This window comes from Pleurodeles waltl, chromosome 6 (assembly GCF_031143425.1).
Source record: "Pleurodeles waltl isolate 20211129_DDA chromosome 6, aPleWal1.hap1.20221129, whole genome shotgun sequence".
Lineage (NCBI taxonomy): Eukaryota > Metazoa > Chordata > Amphibia > Caudata > Salamandridae > Pleurodeles > Pleurodeles waltl.
The window spans coordinates 793,847,362-793,872,086 of NC_090445.1; the positions used below are offsets into that span (position 1 = coordinate 793,847,362).

General features: G+C 44.8%; 1 long non-coding RNA gene across 1 annotated transcript in view; it reads right to left on the reverse strand.

Moving 5' to 3' along the window:
- The window catches only part of LOC138302044 (uncharacterized), a 46,743-nt gene extending 37,473 nt beyond the window's left edge, over nucleotides 1-9,270 (reverse strand). Inside the window, exon 1 of the long non-coding RNA XR_011205240.1 lies at nucleotides 9,186-9,270. This is a non-coding gene — a long non-coding RNA (uncharacterized lncRNA). The remainder of the gene's footprint in view (nucleotides 1-9,185) is intronic.
- Nucleotides 9,271-24,725: the final 15,455 nt, after the last annotated feature.

Below are 24,725 nucleotides of genomic sequence, written 5' to 3' on the forward strand. Positions count from 1 at the left end.
TATGTTCTGGTGGTACGTTGTGTCGGTATTTTTGCAGGCGGTGCGGTTTGGTGGATTTGCGGAGGCTCCATTTGCATTACAATCGTCTGCAGGCGCGCTTGGATTGATGTAGGTCTTGCGTAAACCACTTGGGAGTTTTGCTATGTAGATTCCATGCCAATTTCCTTAGAGGGGCTACATTGGCTGCACATTCAGAGTCAGCGCTTTAGTTTGCCTGCGGATTCATTGGAGTGGTTGACAGCGTTTGGTGATCTGTGCTTCCGTGACTATACCCCAATGTTTGCCAGGGGGTTAGGGAATGTGGTGGCATGCAGTGCTTGAGTAGGTTAAGTAGATGCACTTGGTCAAGCCAACAGTGTTTGGAGGTGTGGATGAAGGTGAGGTTGTCCCCTGCTGAGAGAATGGCGTAGAGGATGTGAAGGGGTTTGTGGGTAGGGACGATGACTAGTTGTTTGACGCCGAGAATTGTGGGGTCGTACAGGATGTTTGATGTATTGGGGGTCATTGAGGGGATCAAGCTGTAAATCGAGATCACAGAGTGGGATGTAACAGGAGGAAGTGAGTGCTTGGAGAGGCAATGAGGTTGACAATGTCCTGTAAAGACTGGGGTTGAGGTGCAGGTGGCCTGTAGATGAGGGTGCCACGTAGGAAGGTGTTTCGGTTGGTCAGGATGTGGAAATGTAGATGCTCATGCGTTGACAGAATGTGACTAGATGATGAAAGGCGGAGGTTGTTCTAGTAGATTATGGCAATGACACCTCCAGGAAGGTTGGCTCTGTCCTTGTGTATGATTTTGTAGTTGTGCGTAATGGCCGTGGCAATGTCCGTGGTAGCTGCAGGGGTGATCCAACTCATAGCGAGATGGTGACGTCCAGAGCTGTTGAGTCGAGGTCTCAGACTTGTAGTGCATGCTTGACGAGGGAGCATGTGTTAAGAAGCAGTGAGGAATCATGAGGTGGTACTTGGGAGTATGCTGGAGCAGGCGCAGCAAGAAAATGATCCATGTTTGTACATGTGGTCAGCTTGGTGGCATGCTGATGATCTTATGGGGTTGAGGGCACGTAGAGTGCTTGCGTTAAACCAGCAGAAGGGGTGAGAACCAGGGTCCCTGGTGCTGGGTGGCGTCCATGCACAAACATGCTTCCCTGTGGCGCACTAGCGTGGCGGCCGTCGTTAAGGAAGAGAGGTATGGAGGCGGTGGTCCAGCGATAAGGAGGTGGGAGAAGCGCTTTGCATGGGGCGGGTGGGGATGCTGGGACATCAGCATTGCGGGGTAAACACAAGAGGGAAAAAATGAAAAAAGGACAGAAAAGCATCAAGTGAAAGGGAAAAAAAAGGTCCAATTATTATGCCCAGTGGTGCCTCTGAATTGGGGGCGACTTAAAAAAGAGGCCTTTGAAGAAAGTGCAAATAGGACAGGAAGTGCAGTGACTAGTTGCAGACTCGCTAAGGGGGATTATGCATCCATGTGTGGAAAGAATAGCCAGCCCATTTAGATGTGACAGCTGCACCATTTCATCCTGCCCAGGGTGGGCCATCAGGATATTTATGATCCAGTCACACCTGAGCTCCCTTGGCGTGTGCCTGTCTGGAGGGAATGCACAAGAGATGATTCGTCACCCACCCAAACAGGTAGACATGCCAGTAGGCAGTAAATATTTAAGAAAATAAAACGGCAAATTTATTAATGTGACATTTTCAGCCACACAAATTAATGTTAGACTTGACCATAAGTTGTGATTTTGAATTGCGAGTCCATAGACACCAAAGTCCAAATTTTGTTTTTTTCAATTCGAAATTAGACAGGCTGCTTCAAGGTAACCCTGATGTTAGCTTAAGTGAAAGTTAGGCCTTGCGGTGGTGAAAGACAAGTGTAATAGTTTTTGTATTACCACAACAGGTTAAAATTAAAAATACACGTCCAACTTGCCCCTGCCCTTTGATCTGTCCCAGGCCCACTAAAGGGGTTACATATGTTTTAAAAATAAAGGTTTGAACCTGGAAAGATTTAACTTGACAGATCAAAATGGAAGTTTAGAACTGCACACACAGACTCTGGAATGACAAGCAAGTTATGTTGACCTACTACTTGGGATGCGCAATCATTACTGTGGGCGCAATAGTAGCCTTTAATTTACAAATCAAGGGTATAGGTAAGTACAATTTATTAGGGACTCATAAGTAAATGAAATATGCCAACTGTGTTAAGCATACATCACCATATTTTAAGGCAAGAGCGCATGCACTTCAGCACTGGTTAGTAGTGGTAAAGTGCTCAGAGGCCCGACAACAAGAAAAAGTCTGAGAAAGAGTAGGAAGGCCAACATTTGGGGGTGAACCTTAAGAGGAGGACATTTGACAATAAGCAAAACGCAAAATACATACAGATATTGTATTTGATTCTCATTTTTGAACCACTGTAACAATATGTCCTGCAGAAAAAAATATAAACTGAGCAGATAGGATAGATGCTCGTACAAAATACCAGTAGACTGGACTAACCAATTAACTGAAAGAAGAAATTGACTGCCCATACACAATTAAGTTCAGCTGCTAACTGTACATCAACTATATTCACAGGGAAGCTATACTATATGTGAGTTATACTAAGTATGATGATGTACCTCAACTAACCAGTACCTCACCTACTTATCTCAAATGTCTGTAATACAAATGAAGGTCACTCTTCTTGCCATGAAAGAAACAGTAATGGGGCAGATATCAGACAATACAAGATTGTATAGATCCTCTGAAAAATGGACATTTAATTTTGGAATCTTTGAGAAACACTGCACTGGTCGCCACCATACTCTACACCACTCTACTCTGTACTAATACATTCTGCACCAATACACTCTATTCCACTGTATTCTATGACACTGCTCTGTCCCATGCCACTGTACTCTACGCCAGTGCACTCTAAACAACTGCACTGTATGCCGCTGCCCTTTACTCTGCACCACTGTACTCTATGCCACTGTTCTCTGTGCCACTCCACTGACACTACAAAACTGCACTCAATCAATCAATCAATCATTCGATTTATAAAGTGCGCTATGTACCCGTTAGGGTTTCGAGGCGCTGGAGGGGGGGGGAGACTGCTATCGTTCGAAGAGCTATGTCTTGAGGAGTCTCCTGAAGGTGAGGAGGTCCTGGGTCTGGCGTAGTGAGGTCGGAGTGAGTTCCAGGTCTTGGCGGCGAGGTAGGAGAAGGATCTGCCGCCAGAGGTCTTGCGCTGGATGCGGGGGACGATGGCGAGGGCAAGGATGACACAGCGGAGTTGGCGTGAGGGAACGTAGAAGTTGAGTCTGGTGTTCAGGTAGGTGGGTCCAGTGTCGCGTAGTGCCTTGTGTGCGTGGGTGAGGAGTTTAAAGGTGATCCTCTTGTCCATGGGGAGCCAGTGGAGGTCCTTCAGGTGGTGGGAGATGTGACATCGGCGGGGTATGTTGAGGATCAGGCGGGCGAATGCGTTCTGGATGCGTTTGAGTCGTTGGATGTCTTTAGTTGGGATGCCTGTGTAGAGTGCGTTGCCGTAGTAGAGTCTGCTACTGACGAGGGCTTGGGTCACCGTCTTTCTTGTTTCTGTTGGAATACACTTGAAGATTCTGCGGAGCATGCGGAGGGTGTTGAAACAGGAGGAGGAGACTGCGTTGACCTGTTTGGACATGGTGAGAGCGGAGTCGAGGATGAAGCCGAGGTTTCGTGCGTGGCTGGCTGGGGTGGGTGGGGGGCCCAGGGCGGTGGGCCACCAAGAGTCGTTCCAGGCCGAGGGAGAGTGACTGAGGATGAGGACTTCCGTCTTGTCGGAGTTTAGTTTCAGGCGGCTGTTGCTCATCCACTCGGCGATGGATTTCAGTCCCTCGTGGAGGTTGGCTTTGGCGATGTGAGGATCTTTGGTCAGGGAGAGGACGAGCTAGGTGTCGTCGGCGTAGGAGAGGATGCTGAGGTTGTGCTGACAGGCCAGTTGTGCGAGGGGGGACATGTAGACATTGAACAGCATTGGGCTTAGCGAGGAGCCTTGGGGGACGCCGCAGATGAGGTTGGTGGCTTCGGAGCGGAAGGGTGAGAGTCGGACTCTCTGTGTTCTGCCGGAGAGAAACAAGGAGATCCAGTTGAGGGCTTTGTCTTGGATACCGGCTTCGTGGAGACGATTTAGTAGGGTGCGGTGGCATACCGTGTCGAAGGCAGCGGAGAGGTCTAGGAGGATGAGGGCTGAAGTTCGCCGTTGTCCATTTGTTGTCTGATGTCATCTGTGGCGGCGAGGAGTGCAGTCTCTGTGCTGTGGTTGCGTCTGAAGCCGGATTGGGAGGGGTCTAGGATGGAGTTGTCTTCGAGATAGTGGGTGAGCTGGGCGTTGCCGATCTTCTCGATGACCTTCGCTGGGAAGGGGAGGAGGGAGATCGGGCGGAAGTTTTTGAGATCGTTGAGGTCAGCCTTAGGTTTCTTGAGGAGGGGTTGGATTTCTGCGTGCTTCCAGCTGTCCGGGAAGGTAGCGGTGTTGAAGGAAAGGTTGATGATCTTGCAGAGTTGGGGGGCGATGGTGACGTCGGCTTTGTTGAAGACGTGATGTGGGCAAAGGTCAGAGGGAGATCCTGAGTGGATGGACTTCATAGTCTTTAGGGTTTTGGCGACATCTACGTGGGTCCAGGTAGTGAGGCGGTCGGCGTGGGAGGAGTTGTTGGGGGTGGGGGTCAGGGGAGGCGAGGTGTTGAAGCTGTTGTGGATGGCTGCGATTTTCTGATAGAAGAAGGTGGAGAGATCGTCGCAGAGTTTCTGGGATGGTGGGACGTCGTTGACGTTGGGGTTGGAGAGCTCCTTCACGATGCAGAAAAGTTCCTTGCAGTCGTGTGCGTTGTTGTTAAGGCGTTCTGTGAAGTGGGAGCGTTTGGCGAGTCGGATCAGTTGGTGGTGTTCGCGGTTGGCTTCCTTGAGGGTTGCAAGGCTGTCGGGTGTGCGCTCGAGGATCCATTTTTTCTTGAGTTTCTGGCAGTTGCGTTTGGAGGTGATCAGTTCGTCTGTGAACCAGGCTGTTTTTTTCTTTTCTTGGTTGACGGTGGGTCTCGAGTGGTGCTAGGATGTTGGCGCAGTTGAGGATCCATTGTTGGAGGTTGATGGCGGCGGAGTCCGGGTCGGTGGGGTCGGGTGGTGGGTTTTTGGCGAGGGTGCTGGTTAGTTGTTCTTCTATGGTGACTTTTCCCCAGCGGCGGTGAGGCGGTAGTGGGGTGCGGTGGTGTTCGGTGGTGTTCGGTGTTTTTCTTGAAGGTGAAATGGACGCAGTGGTGGTCGGTCCAGTGGAGTTCGGAGGTGTGGCTGAAAGAGATGTGGTTGCTTGCAGAGAAGAGTGGGTCAAGGGTGTGACCGGCGATGTGGGTGGGTGTGTTGACCAGTTGTCTGAGTCCGAGGTTGGAGAGGTTGGTGGTCAGAGATGCGGTGTTGGCGTCATTGTTGTTCTCCAGGTGGAAATTGAGGTCTCCCAGGAGGATGTAGTCTGTTGAGGCGAGGGCGTGGGTGCTTGCGAGGTCGGAGATGGTGTCGCTGAAGGGGGCTCTTGGTCCTGGAGGACGGTATATGAGGGTTCCTCTGAGGGTAGTGTTGGGGTCCGTGTGGATCTGGAAATGAAGGTGTTTGGCTGTCTTGAGGGTGTCTTCCATGTGGGTGTGGATCTTGAGGGTAGATTTGTGGGCGATGGCTATCCCTCTACCGATTCCGTTGGTGCGGTCTCTTCTGGTGCTCTTGCAACCGTCAGGGATGGCGATGGCGATGTCTGAGGCCGAGGAGTCGTTCCACCAGGTTTCGGTTAGGAAGGCTACGTCTGGGGCGGTGGTGTCGAGCAGGTCCCAGAGCTGGATGGCGTGCTTTCGTGCGGAGCGTGTGTTGAGGATGCAGTTCAGGTGGTTGGTGTTGGTTGTTGTAGGCTTCGTTGTTCTGTTGCAGGTGAACTTGCCGGTGCGGCAGGAGAAGGGTCCTTTGGTGTGCTTCGGGGTGGCCTGGAAGCAGGCTGTGGATGGGCCAGGGTTGAGGGCGAGGAGTTCGCTGCCCGAGTAGCGAAGGCTGGGGATGCGGGGGCGTGAGGACCGGGGGGGGCGCAATCCAGGCGCGGACGCGCAGCGCCAGCCATTAGGAAGGGAGGGGGGAGGGAGGGGGGAGCAGCTGGGGGGCGGGAGGCAGCGGCAAGGGTAGATCGGCAAGGGGGAGCGCCCAAGGGGTGAAAAAAACAGGGAAAAAAGCAAGGCACAAACAGTAAGGATAAGTTCAAAAACAGTCACAAAATACAATTCTGGCACAAATTACAATCGGGGTACAGCAATCAGAAGGGGCACAACGGGGGCAGAAGCGCAAGGAGGCAAGGCGCTGAAAAAAGAAAAAAACACTTACAGGACGGCGAAAAGCGGCACACGGGTCAAGTGAAGCTTAAACAGAGCCCACTAGACACCAGGGATGAGACGCAGGAGGATGCCTGCGGGTGGAGGAGGGCCTCGAACACGCTAGTAGCAGCGTGGGTGGGGGTCAGGGGCACGAGACAGCAGGGTGGTGCTGCGGACGTGGGGGGCGAGCTCTAGACCTAAAGCAGGTCAGAGGTCGCTCACTCGCGACGCGCAGCGCCAGCCATTAAGAAGGGAGGGGGGAGGGAGGAGCAGCTGGGAGGCAGGAGGGAGCGGCGAATGGTGGCGGGGCCGCAGGGAGGCAGCGGCAAGGGTAGATCGGCAAGGGGGAGCGCCCAAGGGGCGAAAAAAACAGGGAAAAAAGCAAGGCACAAACAGTAAGGAGAAGTTCAAACAGTCACAAAATACAATTCTGGCACAAATTACAATCGGGGTACAGCAATCAGAAGGGGCACAACGGGGCAGAAGCACAAGGAGGCAAGGCGCTGAAAAAAAGGAAAAAACACTTACAGGACGGCGGAAAGCGGCACACGGGTCAAGTGAAGCTTAAACAGAGCCCACTAGACACCAGGGATGAGGCGCAGGAGGATGCCTGCGGGTGGAGGAGGGCCACGAACACGCTAGCAGCAGCGTGGGCGAGGGTCAGGGGCACGAGACAGCAGGGTGGTGCTGCGGACGTGGGGGGCGAGCTCTAGACCTAAAGCAGGTCAGAGATCGCTCACTCGCGACGTGCTGCACCAGCCATTAAGAAGGGAGGCGGGAGGGAGGAGCAGCTGGGGGGCGGGAGGGAGCGGCGAATGGGGGCGCGAGGGGGCGGAGCCGCAGGGAGGCAGCGGCAAGGGTGGATCGGCAAGGGGGAGCGCCCAAGGGGCAAAAAAAACAGGGAAAAAAGCAAGGCACAAACAGTAAGGAAAAGTTCAAAAACAGTCACAAAATACAATTCTGGCACAAATTACAATCAGGGTACAGCAATCAGAAGGGGCACATCGGGGGCAGAAGCGCAAGGAGGCAAGGTGCTGAAACAAAAGGAAAAAACACTTACAGGACGGCGAAAAGCGGCACAGTGAAGCTTAAACAGAGCCCACTAGACACCAGGTATGAGGCGCAGGAGGATGCCTGCGGGTGGAGGAGGGCCTCGAACACGCTAGCAGCAGCGTGGGCGGGGGTCAGGGGCACGAGACAGCAGGGTGGTGCTGCGGACGTGGGGGGTGAGCTCTAGACCTAAAGCAGGTCAGAGGTCTACACCACACTATTCTTTACTACTGCACTCTATGACACTACACTGCATCACTGCACCCTATGCCACTGCACTCTAGGCACTATACTCTGCACCACTCTACGCCACTGCACTCTGCAACGAGTCTACTCTGCACTCTAAACTACACTGTACACCACTACCTTCTACTCTGCAACATTGCACTCTCCGCCACTGTACAGCAATTTACTCTGTACTACTGCATTCTACGCTACTGCACTCTATGCCACTCTACATCAATCCACTCTACGCAACTGCACTCTACAGCACTATAATCAACTCTGCACTGCACCACTCAACACTACGCCACTGCACTCTCTGCCACACAAGTCTACTCTGCACTCTATGCCACTGCACCACTCTACACTACTGCACTCTGCCACTCTATTGTATACCACTCTACTCCACTCTACTTTGTCCCATGCCACTGCACTCTACGCAAATGCACTATAAACAACTGCGCAGTACCCCACTGCACTGTACTCTAAATGAACTTCACGCCACTATGCCACTAACTTATAGCCATGCTAAACAGCAGCCACTCTGGTCAAAACACATTGGCAAAGCCAATAACTCTTGCGTAGACAAGACCTATTGGCTTTGCCAATGCCTGTTAGTACTATGAGGTCGGACGTCCCTGAAAGAACTGTGAATGTGTAAGTCCTTGTTTTAAACATGCAACTGATGCCTCGTCGGGGGTAGTAAACGTTATATAAATACAATTACATCATAATATAGGCTGCTACAAAATGTGCAAATACATTCCAGTTAAATTTTAAAAAAAGTGTTTTTCAAATACAGATTTGATTAATATATAGTTTATACCTAATACTAACATTATTTATAACAGTCTAATAAAACCACCCACTCCACAGCTCACCTTGGAACACCATTACAGTATCTCTCTGAAAGAAAATATCTTTGCTATTAGAAAACTTCAAGTGACTCCTTTGGTTAAAGTCAATGCAGGTTTTCAAGCCCCTTTATGTTTGCAGATTTACCAGTTGCCCACGTTTGCATTTCTTCAGGGAAGGAGACCCCCTGGCAAGAAGGCAGTGTCTTATCTATCTGCCCCTCCCTGCCTTGGAGCACAAGAGACCCCCTGCCTTTCAGTCCAGTTGGGGAAACTAATCTGCCTGTAATTTGGCCCTGCCTCCGTTGTCCTTTTGGTGAAAGGCTAAAATGATGGACAAATACCGTCCCTTAACCCTTTCATTGCGGACAACGGGCGGCAATGCCAAATTACAGGCAGTCCGTGGAAATAACCAACAGGTGGTCACCCTACTCACAGTAACATTCATGCCTGCGCGCCTGGCCCCACCTAAACAGAGGCTCGCATTTCATAATGCTAATCGCGGTAACTGACAATTCTTTAGTGCTCACAAAATGCGTGCAGCGTCCCGAGCTGCTTCTAACGGCCCAATGAGGTGCCGTGACGCAGCTCGGGAACAGGTAACTAGTAGAAGGGCAGTGACACAAAAGAAAGTCACTGAAAGAGGAAAGCCGAGATTATATATATAGAATATATAATCGGCACGAGTACTGACCTTAAAGAAGGGGTAGCGCCGCTCCGACGAGTCTGTAACGCGGTACTGCTGCTCCGACCGCAATCCGTTGTGCCCCTTTCAATGCGAGCGTTAAAATGCAAAACGCGCATGCGCATGCGCGTCATCCTCTTTAAAAATTCAAAGCGCGCATGCGCTGCAGAACTGCCCGTTGAGGGGAGCAGTTCCAGACGGCGAAATTGTCAAAATCGCCGGTGCGCATGCGCACATAACACAGCCAACCCGATTCGGACGGGGTGCGGCTAAATGCAGAACACCGGAAGTCAAGCAGCATCGACGCTTCAGCTGAGACACACATGACCATAATTGACATTAATCAGCCCTTTTATCTAAAGTCCGCCGCATTCTGGCCCAAGTGAACAAGCTGCTGGGACACGGACCACTTAGGTGCACAAGCATGTTGCTGCCTTTGTAGTAGTAAGTCTAAAACTCCCTCAGGGTGCCCCCCTTTGATTCTCCATCGCTTCTTATCTTTTTTTTAGATAAGTATCCATGTTTGTGAGTTTAGTAATTATGTTCTTTCTCTTTTACAAGATTTTTTATTACAAGTATGTTACGTAATGACTTTACTGATTGATATAGTGAATACACAGCAGCCTTTTTCTGCATTATTAACCACTTCTGAGTTACCAGCCTGCTGGCATGTGGTAGCTCGACCTTCTTAGCCATATTTTAATCCATGTCCCTCCCATAGAGTGTGACTACAAGGGGCACCCCCCCTCCGTCAGTTCCCAGACCAGAGGCTAACCGCATTTTTTGCAGGGTAAGACCATCATAATTGGCTTCCCTTGCCAAAAGACCTTAAAAATCTTGCATGTGTATGTGTGTATTTTCCATGGCATGTTTCTGACACCATCAGTGTGCTTTGGTTTGGAGTGAAGTGGCACATTTATTTCACAACAGTTTACTTATTATATTCTTTTGTTATTTAGGCCATATCCCCCCAAATTCTTCAGGTAGGCCTATTTTCTTAGAGCACTTATCTTTCCTAACAAGCATAAAATTCTGCTCCTCACCCTTAGGGATCCTTGACCCTGATGAATGCCCCAGACCACTGTGGCTCTTAGTGTGGGCAGAAACATGTTGGTCCCCATTTTTTAGACCCCCCGAGTCATCCCACTCAAAGGAGTCTCCGTCCCCGTTTTTGCTCTTACCTACGAACACCTACATTAAATTTCTTACCTAAACAGGTGATTTGTAAGGTAATTTTAGCTTTCACTACCCTTATCTGGGTCCCTTGTATTATCCAGCAAGATTAAATCTCAGCACTCCCTCTGAAGTTCTTCGTTAAACAACGAGGTTGAGCCCACCCAGGTAGTATCATCTTACCTGGGTGGGGCTAGGTGAAGCTGGGTGGTCATATGATGAAGCATGACACTATAATGTGTGTGAGACCACCTAGTCCTTAAAGGGAATTCCCTCATAGGTCTAGCCACCCATCACCCCCATATGTCCTCTTGAACTACGGCAAGTGCTCAACCAGCATTCATTTAACAGGCCACAAGAGTCCTGTTCTCCCCTACACCACCCCACACACTTTGTGTGTTTGCTATGAATTCTGACCTACACTTTTGTACTGTTCCTGCTGAAGGGAAGAAAGTGCGTACCAGTATCTCTTTGCTTACCCAAAAAATGTAATTTTATAGTCACCGAAAAGGTGGTTTCTAGAAAAATCAATTGATGTTAAGGTGAAATTAGGGAATATTTTGAGAGAGACACACATCCACCAGTCACCCATACATCAGTTGGCATATCGTTCATGAAAAAAAGATAACAGTTATGACAATAGAAATATGCAACTTCTAATAGAAAATATAAATTAGGGAGGACACATTTCAGTGTAATAAGTTAAACTTCAGTTTCCAAAGTGGTGTATGCTTTCATTGGCAATCTGAAGTGGTACACTGGCCCTACCACAGAGCAAAAACATTATCTATTTCTTTGTGAAAACACTGCATAAAATGAATATGATGTAGAAGCTGGTTGAGGAAGGCATGTTGAATTTTCCCAATGCTAAATGAGAAAATTCATATTTTGACAATTAAGATGCAAGGGTAATAGGAAGGTCTCGGAACATTTGAATGGATTACAGCCTGGTGATGTCAAATGACCCAATCACTGGAAAACAATTTTGGCCAAATAAGTGCCGCTCCCAGCTTTTCAAAATATGTCCTGATCATGAAACCGTTAAGTAAAAATTCAGGAAATTCAGCTAAGCTTCTCTTGTCCTACATGTTGCAATTTGTAATGCTTAAGTTGAGATACTCTGTTGATGATCCACCCCTCTACATAGAGACATCCACCCACTTAAAAGGGCGTGAGAGTGGAAAGCTAATGTTTGTATGTGGATTCGGTACAATGGCACTGATGTACTCCTGGGAGGAAATTATCTTTTCTTGTAATGTGCTGTTTGTCTTCAGACAAGGGAAGGTAGCAGCTGTTTCAGTGCCCTGGCTAGCTTCAAGTGCTAGTTTCCATTAATTTACTCAACCTACCACATGGTCTGTCAAAATAATAGATTGAGTAATGGTATAGCCTTCCCTATTGCCTGCCTGTCAAAAGCTCATATGATTTAATCATTTTGCTGATGCACTTTATTAGCCCATTCTACTCAGCAGTGAATGACATGTTCCTGACAGAGGCATTGGCTTTCTTATTAATCTCATAGTCATTGAGAGATTTGTGCTGCTCAAAGAGTCATTGTACCATGTGCAAGATGGAGATCAAAAGTATCAGAACCTCTCATATGTGCATATTTACCCAACATTACTAGCTTGTGGTTTAAAATCTCACCATTTCCAATATGTCCTGGGCTCTTTTTTCTTTTGGTGGCAGTCCTGTACAATCAGGGTGATGTACTGAGCTAAATAGCGTCTGCCATCTGATATGACATCTATAATGTCTCCGCCATTGTCAGTTGCAACAAATGTAATTTTGAAACCCCTTTGTTCAAGCCATTTATAGGTTTTGGCTTTTAAGTATGAGTGGATGTTCTTGCACTTGGAGAACATCAGAATTGTTTGCTGACAAATGCTTTCTAGAACTTAACTTATGGCAGGGCCCTCTTGTTAATCCCCTTAAATGTGACCTAGTGTGTTATAATGTCCATCTTGCCTGATGTTTATCCCCTCCTTATATATTTATGGTTTCAGTGTTACATTGTTTTCCGATTGAATTGAGCTATAGTATTGCTTTATATTTTTGTTAGGACCCCACCTGAAGTGACTTCCAAGGAGGTGTGGTGTTTGGGTTCTTTTGATGAGCATCATCTACTTTGCCTTGTGCTAGTTGAACATAATTGATGCTGAATTCAGGCTCTAAGTGACAAGGCTTGGTGTCCTGACATCTGCTGACTCATAAACCACCATGTTCATCACACTCATCATGAGCATTTACCTCAGCCACTTTGAATTCTGGAGCTGCTGCAACACCAGCTTTCACATTTATTAGGTGGTCTGTAGTCTTGCATAATTGTTTCTCAAATGGGCTAATAGTCCCCTAGTGGCAAGATGTCCAGTTGGCCTCCCTCAACACACTTCAGCATGACAGCTTCCTAACTGTCAAAATATCATTCTTACACTGCCAAACACAGAACTTGTTGTGGAGCCAGAATCCGTGCACTTCAGATGTTTGTGAACTAAGGTGGAGTATGGACATCATTTGTTTTGATTTCAAGAAGATGGAGGAAGATGGTGTATACATACAATCTGAATAGAGATGATTTTTATGTCACCAGGGAGTATGGACATTATTTGTTTTGATTTCAAGAAGATGGAGGAAGCTGGTGTATTCATACAGTCTGAATAGAGATGATTTTATTATCACCAGTGCCTCCTTCAGTGCCATTGCCAACACTGGCAGGTTCAATTTCCACATTGTGATCCACACCAACTGCGTTTCATTTTTCAGAATCTTCCTTATTAATTGTCCTTAAAAGCAGCACACGGTGATTCACTCCTTGTAAGTGTTACTTTCTTCTGGAGAAGTAGAGGGCTTTCCCTTTTTTCTTTGAAGAGGAAATGCTGTAAAAGAATACAATGTTTATGATGAAAGAGCAAAACATTCTGATGCTCTCGTAACTCAGGAGACTCAAAGTTTTGCTTTAATTCTCTTTTCTAGGAGGATTTGGATCTCTCTCAGTGATGATTGCATTCACCACAAAACTGAGTGGAAAGGTGGCCAATGTATTTGATGGTGGAACCCTGAATCTGGGCTCAACTCCAGTATCTTTCTTTCCAGAAGATGTTGTACCAGCTAGACTGTGTTGCTCACATGGGCAGAAGAAAGAAGAGGCTCTGTTGCCTGACTCTGCACAGCTGGCTCTCTTTTTAGAGGAATAACACAGATCATTGTTCACTTGTTTGAAAAGAACTGACTTCTCGGGTGCTATCTCTCTGAGTTCAGTTCTGTTTTCCTATAGGTAAGAAGGAATAAAAAGGCAGAATGTCCAAAGTGGTCATTAGGATGAATCTAATACATGAAATAATACATAACATTGAAGCCATACGTACTAGATACAAACTTTACAGGAAGAGGTGATATTACAGAGGTATTAAAAATGGTTTTGCAATACTATAAACTGCATTTATTGTTTGTAACCAATATTTTTGACTGGCCCTAACTGCACACAAAGGGTGGAAAAGGCAGAAATATAGCATGTTTTTTAATAGATACATAGAAATGTTTTCAAGTAGGCAATACCAGACTGAAACTTTTGAGCACTAAAAAAATAAAACCATTCTAGGGACACAATGACAAACACAGGCAGTGGCAGAACATCTATCACTTGTGAATCTACAAAATTCTGCTAATTTCTGGGAAAATGGGCAAGAATATTTGGGTTTAATCAGTGCTTCTTAGGCTACTAAAAGAGAGTCAGGGTGAGAGAGTGATATCGAATTTAAATGTAGTACCTATGCCCTGCCTTACAGGCTACCACCAGACCCCAAACACAGCAGAGGCTTTAGACAAAAAAAAATGTGAAATCAGCAAAATATCTATGGGCAAAGTCAGACCACTTGGATTGCAGGTGAGCTCAAGCAGACTCAGAAAAGTACAGAAATACAGAAAGTACTGGAAAATAACATGTTTGCCATGCACACAACACATGCCCTCCGCACACAAGTGCAGCTTGGCTTTAGGAAAAGGGAAAAGCAATAATATTATGTGCTCATAAGGCAATAAAGAGAATACCAGGACTTTGATACTAAGAAAACCAGCAGTGATATATGGGCACATTTCAAAGTCCTGGGATTTGTAGGCAACATGAGGAAAACTGACAGATGAGCACATGAAATAGAAAAAGGAGGCATGTGGGACAGAGGGGAAACATCTGCCCATCCTTGAGTCTCTCCACAACATCAAAACCATGCAGAAAAATAATGGAAACCGTGAAAAGTCAGTAAACCTGAAAATAAGGTATGTGGTCCCCAAAGGGCCCATAAATCCTCAAGACTACAAGAGGGAGACTGGAAAAATATTACAATTAATAACAATAGGCAAACCTACACAATAACACCTGGCAGAAAATTAAGAAAGCAAAATCAGTAAAGTGTGAGAACAATTCTGGGGACCAGCGAGGCCCAGTGGATCTCCAGGAAAGCATTTGGCTTTGTTTAGATGAGCACATTGCAAGGATTAAGCATATATGTCCTTTATCTTTCCACAGTCCTACCACCAACAAATACATGCAAAAACGTTTTTGCAGAAAAATACTTCAAATTTGATGTGGAATCTATGCCCTTCCACACACCCTACAGCAGTGAGACAGTGACACTGAAAAGTCATGAATATTGTTTGTGCCATCCACAAGGGTTCAGAGCCCAGCTGGACTACAGCAAAGAAACACACACACACATATACACACTCTTGAGGAACTGACTGAAATACAAGGGGATGATAGAGGCTTGCTATCGAATCTCCCCCCACTACCAACAACACTTGCAGAAAAAGGATTGCACAGGAGTAACATAAATTTGCCATGCATTCTAACCTTATGCATTGATCCCCAGCCTCCCTAGGATAGCAAAATTGAGACTGTAAAAAAGATTGCTTTAAAGGAGAGAAATATTCATGGACCTCAAAAGGGCCCATAATCTCCCAAAACAGTAAAAGGGAGACAGGCAAAATTGATTAGATCTACCAGGCGCCAAACACAACAGCATAAATTTTAAACAAAAAAAGTCAGTAAATGCAGCCAAAATATCTGTGCACTCCAAAAGGTCCACAAACAACACCATACCCCTCCCTGTAGAAGGCTTTTAAAAGTAGCAAAAATGGACATTGTGAATTAATGAATGCATCTCTTTATTTGATCATAAAAAGATAACTAAACCTCAACTAAGATTCAATCTATACCGGTTATAATATTAAAGTTTATAATAGTGCACACTTTATATAATATGAAAATTCTTTAAAAAGCCATTACCACAGACTTTATATATGTGAAAACATCAAGAATTAAAATGCATGCTCTCATGAGTGCAGAGAATTAAGGTGTTACCATATTGAAAAGCAGATTAAAAATAAAACATGCTTCAGGGCAGTTAAGCATTTGCAAATAAATCAATGCATGTCTGCATCTACTGAATTGCAGTCTCCTGAGAATAGGGAGTGAAAATGTACATGATATCGGGTGATAAAAAATCTAAAAAAAGGGAGTTTGACAGGATCTGTGTGGCTGATGCATCACATGGGCATCTATATTTAACTGTCGTATCATAATGGCCCAAGGTAAAGGGGAGTTGCCACCTGATGTTGCCCATTTGGATGCTGTTCAGGAGCATCTGCTGCCCTGAGTGTGGTACCAGTTCCAGGTAGGCTCCAGTCCTACAGAAGTTTGAATCAAATTATATTCTTGTATTGAAAATGTCATTAACTCTGTCTTTTCCCTTTCACTCTCACACAAAGAAGGTTCTTATAAGCCATCCTTTATCATTTTTCTTTAGCTCAAGGATTATGAAAATTAGATGGGCTACCACGTAAAGGGAGGTATCCTTTATGTATTTGAGCCAGGGGGTCTTATCCCTTCAATACATGTTAAACATTCTTCAATTACATCTTTATTGAGTGAGGCGTGGTTGTTACACCACATTGAAGGCCACAGTAATAAGGGCGCTAGTTTGCTTTAGTCCTCAAAGTATTCCAGCTCAACTCTTGATGTATACCATAGTGCATGCTGCACCTGGGAATGCCCAAGATGCACCTGCATACCCTAGTCCCCTCTTCTTTCTACACTGCTACCATCCTTGTTTCCTCAACTACCAGCACCATAGGTCAGGATTGGAACACATTTCCTTTTGTGTATTTAAGGAAAGGCTAAATATTTGAGCCTATGGTTTCTATAAAACATACTTTCTTGTTAGGAATACACAGTACCCATATACTACACCTATCGAATGTTATGCCCCCGTGTGTTACCCCCAAATAAGGGAACTCATTTATCCTTACTAATGGTTTGCCCTTGATAGAGTCGAACAGTCCATAACAATTTCTAAATGTTTTGGAGAGGTTAGTTTTCAAATACAGTTCCTCCTTGAAATCTACAAAATCATTAAGAAGAATTGACGGAATGAGGGAATGCACATGTGGTTTATGAGAGAAGAGCAGGGGCAGGAAGGACAAAGGGAGCAAACAGAGCAAGTGGTGGTGGCGTTTGTATCAAGAGTGCATTTCGCTGACAATTAGAACTGTATGTAGAGGTCTGTACTTTTCCTCTCCATAAATATCATTGATCTCCTTGTGCATCAAAAAGGAGAATGCTAAAATTAAACAATACTGCCAATTTACTCAAACCCTTTGCAAAATCTTTATCTTTAGAGACACGCTCAATGTTTGTTGAAATTATGTAAGAAACTGTAGCTGCCAAATAAACTGACAATACCTCATCATTGTTTCTAAAATTACTTTCATCATCAAAATTCACCAAATTCTCTAACATCTAAATCCTCTAACAATTTTGGCAGCTCTACAAATACCTTCTCGAGTTGAAGCAACATCCCACATATCTATGAAAATGCTTTTAGAAGAAATCAAGGCTCAGAGACCGTTCATAAAAGATACCAAAATTGACTATGAACTCCAGATGACAAATGGTCTCTTATGGACAAAACAGCAAATTAAGTTGAGCAATGAGTAAGTGACTTACAAGGCTCCACAGCAATACATGTTCAGTTACAAATGTAAATTGAAACAGAAGTAGAAGATTTAGAAATAGTTTCTTTTAATATCCAAAGGGTACACAGATTAGGATATAACTGATTTTTCCACCTCAATTATTAAGCTCAGAGGTGTCATATTTATTCTTGAATATGCAAGCTTGTTCACAGTTCTTATGATGGCCATGACGAAAAAGCACATTTTCTGCTTCAGGCATAAATTCATCTTCTCTCAAGAAATTGGAAAATCTACAGCTGATAATAGAAATACATTTCCGTATGTACATCCAGATCTAATAGCTCTGAATGCCAGATTTAGCCTCTTTGGCTCATTTCTCCTCAAAAGTAAGATATGCGCTTTCAGCCAAACTGTGGAAGTTTCTTGATGACTGCAGAGAAGAAGCAACGGAAAACATCCAGAGCTCCTGTTAGATAAATGCTGTTTCATTTGTAGACCTTTTTAAAAGTAGTTCAAGACTTTCTGTTGTCAACCTAATTTCTTTCTTTTCCCTTGCATATTGTGTATTAGCAAACCGTCTTGCTGTAGCAATATCACTTGTTACTTATGAACCTTCTTCCTGATCTGTCTTAGAGTTCAGACATGTCTTCAATGCAAATCTCAGCCCTCCTCAACTTTGTTTCAGTAGGTATGAATTTTAGGAACATTTTCCCTTCATTTTGTAGGTTTGTTTTCACTTAATAATTAGTTTGTCTTGTCTTTTTTCAAAATTATTCTTAGAGCCATTTCATGAAATGCTAAGTGACTAGGGTCTCCAAATAAAAGACAAAGAACGCTGTCACATCTCTACAATCTTAAAAATGTGGGACCTGGGCTCACTGTGCCATTGGATTCAAGCTAGCCTGGCTGATGAGGGGTGGTACCCCAAAACCAGTCCCAAGATGCTTGGTTCCAGTCCAGGGAGGATCTGGCCTGGCTGTTTCTGCTGGACTGTTCCCATGGGGAGCAGGGTCAAGTCTGATTTGCATATAGCTTGGATCAAACTGAGGTGGCATGGTGGTAAAAAAAAAAGATTGATTGGGATGTGACCCCAAGCGATTGAGAGTGGCTGAGATTAATTCAAGCATTTCATCCATTATCTTGTTGTTTTTGTAATTCTTAATGATGGCAGGAACCCCTAGACGCATAAACTATAGACGATGTTGTTTGTCAAACTTGATTACAGAATATTTGCTAACATCATTGCTTATTGTTTGGACACCTGCGCAACAGATTTACTAAAGCAAAAATAATCAAGTTTTGTCAAAGGGAGATTTGCTTCAGGCAATACAAGACTGAACTTCGACACTGTAAGTAAATCATATAGCTATACATTTCCTTCAGCAACAATCACCCGTGATGCATAAAAGGATTTTGGCTGTATACGCTCCAGTTCTGAAATATTATGGCTTTGGTCCTAAAACAATTACTTTACTATATTTTTTATATTTTCATCCCATGCTTCAATTTTTTTCAATGGTTTTATTTCAGCACCTTTTAAACTAAATAGAGATGTAAGTTACATTTGTTAAATTTCTCCTTTATTATTTATAATAGCTGTCATATGAGGCTTTAAATATATTATGAAACACATTAAAGTGTCCCTTTATACAGAAGATGTACTTTCGTTTATCTCATATCTAATTTCTTCTGTAGCAGTCTTCCTAGAAGAAGTCAAAATATTTTCTTTGGTCTCAGAACATAATCTAAATTCAGATAAAGGTGAAATTCTTCTGGTTAACATTGCTTAAAACAAGACATCATAAATCTTTATTTGAAATTAATCCACTCACAATTAAATACTTCAGATTGTTGTTTTCCAGCTCCATAAGAGTCACAGTTAATACACATTTAAATGGAACAATTGATAACATAAGCTCATTTATAAATAGCTAGAATCCCTCATTTCCTTCATGGTGTGGATGCCCAAGCTAAATAAAAATGATGTTGGATGCTATTATTCTAAACATTTTATACAATATGTGCCTGAATATGTCATCTTTCTTTTTTTAGAAACATATACACCATACTCTTTTCCTTTTAGTGGAATAAGAAAACTGTTTGTCTTTATTTGCGCTCAAGAGAGGAAAACAAGAAGGCAGGGTTCATTTTCCATTCAAAGCAATCTACCTACTTGCTATTAGAAAATATAAATTGTAGCTATCCTACTTTGTTTGATTTGAAAAATCCTTTGTTCACTCCTTTTCCTTTAAAGATTATTTATCTTTTTCTTACAAACCATCCCACTTGTCACCACTAATCACCACTAATCCTTAAGAACATTTGCAGATTCCTATAGCCTTTGATTCACTCACAGTTGAAGCACAATAACAATTTCTTAAACTCAATCATTTCGCATAATAAACTTATTAAAATTAAGAATACATCCGTTTTTGGAAACCTTCACAAGACGTTGGTTTAATATGGGTTTATCAGCTTATTATTAATAACGATAGATTAATGTTCTTTCATGAAGTTCACATGAAACAGGGCCACCTAATATTCCCCCAGGAAACTGGGTATAAATTCTGACATATAGCAATATGTTTCTGAAGGGGGTCACTTATTGTAATATTTCTAATTAAGTTAGTGTATTAATCCAATTATTGTTAAAATCACATCATAGACAATAGTAGTAAGGCGTACCAACACAAAATATTTCTTATAAACAAAAAACAGTTTTACTTATCCATTGAATTGCCACGTCATAATATTTTTACGATTCATTTCCTTAAAAATTCAATCAGGGTTCCTAATATTTTCAATAACAGTGACCGCCATTACTGAACATAAACATAATCTTTTGTGTTTGAAATGATCAGTATTGAACAGTGTATGCACTGAACAAGATTTGCATCTCACTCACTATTGAAAGAGAACCAATTTGGTTTCCTGTGACTATTTCTTTTAATAATATTGCTATGTTGTATATCTCACATCAACGATCAATGGAAGAGGTCCCTAAACCCCCATGACCTTACTGGATGTATGTTATAACTTTACTATCATTTATTTACTGTTCAATATTATGTATGTTAGTCACAACACTTTTCTTAACTATTTATCAACAGTTATCATCTGATAGAACTGACTGTTGTATATTTTATCTACATTTTATTCTGTTGGACCTGGTCCTTTTTGCAGGGTCCATCGCCAAACCTGTTGCCTCCATCCTCCTATTTTTTCTGACCTGTTTTGTTGGCTTTAAGACTCTGGGCACTTTACCACCGCTAATCAGTGCTAAAGTGTATATGCTCTCTGTGTAAATTGTATTGGTGATTGGTTTATCCCTGATTGGCATATTTGATTTGATGGTAGGTTCCTAGTAAAGTGCACTAGAGGTGTCCAGGGCCTGTATATCAAATGCTACTTGTGGGCCTGCAGCACTGCTTGCGCCACCCACATGAGTAGCCCTGTAAACATGTCTCAGACCTGCCACTGCAGTGTCTGTGTGTGAAGTCTTGCACTGCCAATTCGACCAAACCTTTCCTTTTTATACATGTAAAGCAACCCTAAGGAAGGCCCTAGGTAGCCCCATGGGCAGGGGGCAGTGTATGTTAAGGGTGGGACATAATGCCCCTCATTACAACCCTGGTGGTTGTGTTAAAGTCGCAGTAATACCACCACCAGGCCGGTGGTAATTACCGCCAAATTATGACCATTGCAGTGTTTTCTCCGATAGACAGCCAATGTACCACACTGACCACCAGGGCAGAAAGAACAGCCACCATGCTGGTAGCCGCCTACATGATCCACCCACCATATTAAGACACACAGGGCCAGATGTATCAAGTGTTTTTGCATTCGCAAACGGTGTGAATGGCCATTTGAGAATGCAAAAATGCCTTTTCCGATGTATGAAAATAAGAAAATCATGACAATAAAGTTTTTTAGTGAATGAGACATGATTTAGCGTGTCGCAAACAGCGTATCGCAAATAGCGATATGATTTACCGAATCGCAATTTGCAAAATGCAAAATTTTAACATAGATTAGCTATTCGCAGATAACGATCCGCTAAATCGTGACGCTATTTGCGATACGCAGATTGCGACATGCAAAAACTGATTCACAATGCGATGCATCCAAAAATCGCAATTTGCGATTATTCGCAGAATTCCCGTTTGCGCATGCAATTTACCACGAACTGAAACTAGGTGGTAACCAGGTGCAATCTATATAAAGAGGCCCAGAATGCTTAAGCTCCTCTTCCACAATGGCTGCACTCTACGTCATGGTGAGGAGAATGAGGATCTGGGCAGGTTTGAGGAGAGAGAGGAGGAGACAGGAGTGCATATTTAGAGTGCGCATCGCCCTTTTTGACAAGGCTGAGGAAGAAATTTATGAGAAGTACAGGTTAAGCTCAGCCATAATACTTGACCTGATAGCTGAGCTACAACCCATGCTGCAGCGCTCAACACACAGGACCAATATCATACCAACCCATGTGCAGGCATTATGCTCCCTGCACCTACTAGCCTCAGGGAGCTATCAAGAGATCATAGCAGCAGCTGGAGGGGTATCACAGAGTGCCCTCTCTAGATTTTTCAATGCGTTGCTCAATGCCATGCTGAGCAGAATACAACTGTACATAAGATTCCCCAGCACCCCACAGGCATTACAACAAACTAAAGTTAATTTCTACCAGATAGCACAGTTCCCACATGTCCTAGGTGCCATTGATGGGACACATGTAGCAATCTGTCCACCATCGGCCATCGAGTATGTGTATCGCAACCGTAAAAACCATCATTCTTTGAACATACAGGTAATATGCAATTCCTCCTACATCATTACCGATCTCGTGGCCAGATACCCAGGGAGCACACATGACTCCTACATCTTTCGCCACAGCGGGATACACACAAGACAGCTAGCTGGGGAGTATGGTGAAGGATATCTACTAGGTAATTTGATAGTTCCGAATAATGCATTGATGTAAGCATGATGTCAGACAGCACATGTACTCATTGTACTCTCTGTGCATTCAGGAGACAGTGCCTACGCTGTGCGCATCTATATGTTTACGCCCTACCTGAGCCCTGCAACTCCAACAGAGAGGAGGTACAATGCTGCACATAGGGCAACCCGCAATGTGGTAGAGCGCACTTTTGGGCTCCTGAAGAGCCGCTTCAGGTGCATCCATAAGAGTGGAGGTGCACTACAGTACAGCCCAGAGACGACATGCAAAATTGTGGCCACATGTGCTATCTTGCACAACATAGAAACCACCAGGGGCATACCAGTGGAATTTACTGAGCCAGACTCAGATGAGGATGATGATCCCTTACCACTCCTTCTACCAGCCGACAGGACCAGTGCAGCAGAGGGCAGGCAAAGACGTGCTGACATCATGTGCAACCATTTTTGATGTAAGTAATGACAAATCCACTTAAATGCAATGTATTTCTGTAGTTAGCATATTTATTACCTTTACTCCAGGTAGACAATGTGTCATTAGGACATAGCTATTCACAATGGGCAGACATGAACAATTAACAGTGTCACACTATTAGCATCATAGCATGACTGTATTTCTACATATTTAGGTGGTCCCCTGTAGCCCTCAACATCACTCCTTACGTCCACGCACTCCACTTGAGTGCTCAGTGCCCTCGCTGGCACCTCTAGTAGTAGGTTCACATGCAGTACTGTGTCTGGCCCTACAATGCCTTGGATCAATCACAGGGACTGTCAGACTGCTGAGGGTAGAGGACTCCTCACTGTCCCCAACACCCAGTTCGCTGGTTGTGGCACTGCATGCCTTTTTCATGGCATCCAGAATGTTGGTAATTTGCACCAATCCCTGTGCAATGTCCCGACTGTAATGTGCCATCTCCCCCTATGTGGCAATGGCACGCCGAGATATCAGGGCTGTTGAACTTGCAAGCCAATTGACGGATCTACAGAAGCTATCAAATCTTCCCAAATACTGGTGATGGCACCTGCGCTGGCTGACGTGCTCCTGACTTATCTCAGTGCAGAGTTCCCCAAGGGCCTGTGTCAACTCCTTGGTGTTTTCAATAGCTGTTTGCTGTCCCTCAATGAGAGTCTCCAACTGCTTGTGTAGCAACCCAAATTGCTATTGTGAGACACAAACTGTCTGTGCAGTGACTTCAATTGTTTGCATTGCAGGTGTTGCACCTTCAGCATAGAAGCTTCAAGGCTGCCAAAGATTGATGGGCCCACTCCTTCTTCTGTGCACTGTCTTCCTGCATTGTGGTGCCTCCTGGGGGAGTTGACTGGCGCTGGCGCTGGTGCAGGGACTGCTGTCTTCCTGTGGGGCCCACCTCTGGTGGTGGTGTGGGTTCGTGTTCTGGCATCTCATCTGAGTCTAGGTTATATTCTGGCAGTGGTAACACCCTTTCCCTGCGTCTAGTCGGAACAATACTGTAGGACTCACTAGTATTTGAGTCAGACTGTGGCTGTGTTTCTGCTTTCCCCACTTTTTCAGATCCTGCAGCAACAGGGACCGAGTCATCTGCAAAGACATTGTGCAGCATGTATGTTCTAGCATTTTTCACAGATTTCCACAGTGATGCTTTAAATGTACGAATAAATTGTGTCACCCTGAGTCGTTTGTGGTGTTTCTCTATGTGGCTGACCACTATCTTGATATTTATGTTGTGTATTCACCTTAGGTTTGTGTACTATCACTCCCATAAGGCACTGTTGTGTTGTATGTAAGATGTGACATGGACTACTTTTCACTGTGCATCAAGCTATGTTCTATTTCCTAAGGGGCATTTGTACCTGCGCATGTGGGGATACACATAGTTACTGGCCTTACCTTTGCTGCTGCTGGGCGTCCCTGAGGTGTCAATGTCAGTAACATCACTGACAGCTTCTGGAAGCAATGTGGACTCCACCAGGTCTTCCATAGGGGTGGACGGTGTCTTGGTGGATGGTCCGCCTCCGGTGCTCCTTGCTTTCATAAATCTGCTGGCCACCCTCTCCTTGGCACGGGACAGCAAGTCGTACCATTGCTTGCATATCTCCTTCACAGAGTGCTGCGCAACACCCACTGCGCATATTTTTGTCTGGATGTCGGACCAGAGTTTCCACTTCTCACTCTCAGGTATTTGGAGTGAGTTTTTTCCAAATAGTCTATCATGGTTCCCAACAACCTCCTCAATGAGCACCTCCAATTCTGCCTCACAGAATTTTAGCGTCCTCTTCCTGTCTCCCTTCTCCTTCCCATTTCCAGCATTGGCCATGTTGCTGTTTGGTCCTTGCTTTCTCTCAATGCTGACTCCCTGGGGCTGGGCTGTGTCTCTCTCCCTGCTCCTGTGGGTGTGGCTCCTGGAAACAGCATGGGCTGACTCACTTCCTGGTTGTGATGTCATCAGGCTGTTCCGGTTTGCTGTT